Source organism: Chrysochloris asiatica, unplaced genomic scaffold (genome assembly GCF_000296735.1).
Source record: "Chrysochloris asiatica unplaced genomic scaffold, ChrAsi1.0 scaffold00116, whole genome shotgun sequence".
Taxonomy (NCBI): Eukaryota; Metazoa; Chordata; class Mammalia; order Afrosoricida; family Chrysochloridae; genus Chrysochloris; species Chrysochloris asiatica.
In genome coordinates this window covers 8,286,428-8,291,473 of record NW_006408634.1, presented here as the reverse complement: position 1 = coordinate 8,291,473, position 5,046 = coordinate 8,286,428, and the positions used below count along the sequence as shown (strand labels likewise).

The 5,046-nt window shown below is 39.1% G+C and overlaps 1 pseudogene; it reads right to left on the bottom strand.

Annotated features, from left to right (window-relative positions):
- Positions 1-2,523: 2,523 nt before the first annotated feature.
- On the bottom strand, positions 2,524-3,202 carry LOC102841617 (annotated as a pseudogene).
- Between the last annotated feature and the right edge of the window lie 1,844 nt (positions 3,203-5,046).

Genomic DNA, 5,046 nt, shown 5'->3' with positions numbered 1-5,046 from the left:
TGGCGGAGCTCCTTTACTGCACTTCCACCCGATCTGCCATCTTGTTTGTTCTCCCTTCGGGAATTCTTAATGGTCTAGTGTGAATTGTCTTGTATGCTCCAGTTAACTAAACAAGGCTAAGACAAAGTACTTTTCCCTATAAATATCCTGATCTTCAACATACAAGTACATATCTAGGTCATGTACCAAGTATTCTCATTCCTGTGGAATTATCAGGAAGAGAGGGATCCTTTGATTTGCTCTTTCAAGCTACTTTTCATTGAGGAAATTATTGCCGGTATACAATTCCCTTAATTCTGATTATCTTGGAAAACAGGCAAATTGAGGCCTTCTGTTCATTTGTATTGCAAATATTTACTAATGTTGTATAATATCAGCTCTTCTTACAGGGAAGTAATTGTAGTATGTGTCTAGACACAAGTGAGAGAAACAAGGCACTAAGAGATAATATTGGAGCCATGTGGGTGCTATGGTGTAATAATACCAGTGACTCTTTTAATAACGGCACTGGTGTTCACTATGTTATTGTGTACAAAACTATAATTCAGCGTGGGGGAAGCTGGTGGATCTGAATTTTCATGCAGTTTGTGGGGAACAATGACTGATGCAAGAATTCAGTTAAATTACTGGCTTTAGTTACTGAAACTGGATTATATAATAGTGTCTTTTCACACTGAGCTTCAGTGGAAATTAGAGTAGGAGACTGAGGGACCACCCCAAACGAGGTGGACTGACAACAACAGCTGCAGTAAGGGCTCCAAAGTCACAGTCATTTTGAAGGTAGTTTTGAAAAAGAGCATCAGACAGTGTTTATTATTCTTAGATAATAGAGTCACTGAGTTGGTACTGACTGGATGGCACCGAACAACAACAAAAACACCCAGTCAGTAAAATCTATTCTTACAGACTGAAAATTAAAGGCTGTGAGTTCAAGGCAAAGTGTAACCATTTCAAGAAATCATTGCAGATTTCTAAAGTTACCAAGAAATAATACCACAAATAATGCAGTACACGTAAGAGAGAGAAAATACTCAGCGGTGACAATTTTTGTTTTCTTTACGTGCAACCCCTGTTTAAGCCTGTGGTCTTTGATCTTCATCAGTAAATATTTCTAAGTGTTCTTCATTTTCAGCAAGCAAGGTTGTTTCATCTACATATCTCAGGTTGTTAATGAGTATTCTTCCAATCCTGATGCTACATTCTCTTTCACATAATCCACCTTCTCAGATTATTTGTTCAGCATACAGGTTGAATAAGAATGGTGAAAGAATACAACCTGGTGCACATCTTTCCAGATTTGAAACCATTGAGTATCCCTTTGTTCTGTTTGAATGAGTACCTCTTGGTCTATGTACAGGTTCTTATGAGCACAGTTAAGTTTTCTGGACTACACATTCTTCAGTGTTGGCCATAGATTGTCATGATCCACACAGTTGCAAGCCTTTGCATAGTCAATAAAGCACAAGTAAACGTCTTTGTGGTATTCTCTACTTTCAGCCAAGATTCATCTGATGTCAACAGTGATATCCCTTGTTCCAGGTCCTCGTGTAAATACAGTTTGAACCTCTGGCAGTACCCTGTCAGTGTACTGTTGCAGCTGTTTTTTAATTATCTTTAGCAAAATGTTAGTTGCATGTGATATTAATGATATTATCCAATATGTTCAGAACATTTGGTTACCCTTCTTTTGAATGGGCACAACTGATAGATTGCTTCCAAACAGTTGGACAGGAAGCTGTCTTCCAAATTCTTTGGCATAGATGAATGAATGCCTCCAATGCTGTATCAGTTGGTTGAAATTTGTCAAGTTGCATTTCATCAACTCCTGTTGCCTTGTTCTTAGCTAATACCTTCAGTGTATCTTGGACTTCTTCCTTCAGTACCATTGGTTCTTGATCATATGCTGTCTCTTGAAATGGCTGAACATTGTCTGTTTCTTTTTGGTATAATAGTTCTGTGTATTCCTTCTAGTATTTATTTTTTTGCTTTGAAATTAAGAAACAAATTTTATTTAAGATCTGAAATGCAATTCCTAAAATAGCAACTTTTCAGCAAAGTGCAGTTACACAATGCATTGCCATTCTCATGTTAGAATGTGTATTAGACTCAAATGCAAAAACCATGAACCAAACCAACCTTCAACAACTTGAACAAAGTTAGAATGCCTATGGAACAACATAGGTGACTTGCAGAGGATGAAGATGGGCTGCTTTACTTCAAGCACCACTTTAAAAGAAAAAAAAAGGTACAAATGAATGGGTTTTCAGGTAGCTGCATTAAGTGGACCCTTTGACACTTAGCATTAGCTCATAGGAGAACATTGTGTAGTGTCAGAGGGATAGAACAGTTAAGCAAATGGTGTCAACTAGGCAAGACATTATCCTACTGAATGTTTCTTCTTTGTCTAATTACCGCGAACACTAGTAGCAACTTTATTTTGAAACAAACAGAATACAAACTTAAATATGAACCCGGTGATCCCATTAATAATTTTAGAGAAAGGTCAATTATACCAGAAAAAGACTAAAAACCAAAAAAGTGTTTACAAAAAACCTGGGACATTGACACATCAGGGTGGGCCATGAGGATTTCAGCATTCTGGGGCCTCTCAAATGTATACAGCAGCTGAGTGCCCAACATCACATTGAAGTATTTTATCCCTGCCACAACTTCCTTAACAGTGTATTCCTGATTGTGGACATTTCCTTGTGATCTCTTATAATTTGTGTACTCTTCCAGAATGGCATTGACGTTTTTCTCAGTCAGTTGCTGTAACAGCTGCTTCTGCTTGGTAACCAAGTCCCAGTCCTTGATGAGCCAGGGTTTTAATTTTTCAGGAACCTTCACCTTAACCTCCACTCTTCACTTAAATGCCTCGTCATTTTCAATGGTAGGATTGGCCTGGGCTCTTCCGAGGTGGTTGAGGTGCTTCACTGGTATTTCTACCATCTCCATTTCCACGACTCTTCGGTTTGTTCTTTCTTGTCTTTCTCACAGATCCTGAAGGGGGTTCTCAGCAGAGCGGTGGGGATCTGCCTGGAAGAGTTGGCTCCAGAGTTTTCTGTTGAGGACCAGCTGTCTTTCCAGAGGAGACCCCTCTCATCCTTCTTCTCTGCTTGTTGCATCTGGTTGGCTTTTTGAAGTTGCCTTCTTTTGCAGATTGTTACCCATAAGTTGGAGAACCCTGCTTTTTGGAACTCATTCAACCCTGTTTTTATTCCAACCAATAATCACCCTTCTTCCTTCCAAGAACCCCTTGCACTTTCTCAAATGGAATCCTGAAGGGTTTTCAGGGATAGCCTGGAAGGAGGAGGTGGGTATTCTGAGATGAGGGACTGTTCTATAATCAGGATCAGACCTTCTGCTCCTTGGTCTACAACAAACTTAGCTTTTCTGATGGTGACCTGAAACGAGAATCCAGCTCTTCCCAGCAGCCGACGTGTGATCACTGCCATTCCTCCAACCACCGTAGTAAAGCCTTTCCATTGTTTGATGTTTTCTACATCATTCAATATTTTGCCCACAGAATCCTTCAGTATTTCAAGTCGAGGCTTGAATTTTTTCTTTAATTCTTTCCCCTTGAAAACTGCTTAGCATGCTCTTCTCTTTTGGTTTTCTAACTCCAGGTGTTTGCACCTTTCATTATAATACGTGGCTTTGTCTTCTCGAGTTGCCCTTTGAAATATTGTGTTCATTTTTTCCATTTGCTTTAGCATCTCTACACTGGAAAGCAAGTTTCAGCCTCTGGCATCCATTTTGATCTTTTCCTTCTTGTCTTCTTAATGATCTATATTGCTTACTTGCTATATGATGTTCTTGATTCCCTCCTACCACTCTTCTGATCATTGGTGATTAGTATCTAATGCATCAAATCTGTTCTTGAGATGATCTTTAAATTCAGGTGGGATATAGTCAGGGTCAAATTTTGATTCTTGTGGACTTGTTTTTGTTTTCTTCAGTCTCAGTCTGAGTTTGCATACTAGCAATTGGTGTTCTGTTCCACAGTCTGCCCCTGGTCTTATTTGGCTGATAATATGGAGCTTTTCCATTGTCTCTTTCCACAGATATAGTCAATTTGATTTCTGTGTATTCCATTGATGAGGTCCATGTGTATCTTTTATGTTGCTTAAGAAAGGTATTTGCAATGAAGAAGTCATTGGTCTTGCAAACTATCATGCGATCTCCAGCATCATTTGTATCACCAAAGCCATATTTTCTAACAACTGATCCTTCCTCTTTGTTTCCAATTACCAGTATTCCAGTTAACCGTAATTACCAATACATCTTGATTGCACATTTGATCAATTACTGATGGAAGAAGTTAGTTGTTGTTTTTGTTATTATGTGCCATGGAGTTGTTTCCAACTCATAGAAACCCTGTACAGGGTTTCCAAGGCTGTAAATCTTTACGGGAGCAGAAACATCATCTTTCTCCCTCAGGACAGCTGATTTCATCATCATTGACTTTAGTGGTTTGTGTGTAGATTTGAATAACAACTGGTTTTCCTTTTAGGTGTATGGATAGTATCCTATCACAGATAGCATTATAGTTCAAACTAGACCTTGAACTGTTCTTTTTGATGATGAATGCGACGCCATTCTTCTTTAATTTGTAATTCCTGGTATAGTAAACATATTGACAGATTCTAAATGGCCAGTACCTGGTGTAATGCTGAGAGTTCATGTGCTGAACTGCAAGGTCACTGGTTCAAGCTCACCAGCTGCTCCTTGAAAACCCTATACAGGGTCACTATGAGTTGGAACCAACTCGACAGCACTTAACAACACTGATGGCTGGCATTACCAATATTTATGCATTTCATTTCCTCTTTTGACTACCTCCTTTCTAGATTCTTACTTCTGATTATTGATGGATATTCACAGCTGTTTCTCCTCATTTTCGGTTGTGCTGCTCCATCAGCAAATGAAGGCTCCCATTACTCCTTTCATGTCATGTGGTCAGCTTTATTTTGAGGAGGCAGCTCTTCTCCAGTCATATTGAGTGCCTTCCAACTTGAAGAGCTCAACTTCTGGCACTATATCTGA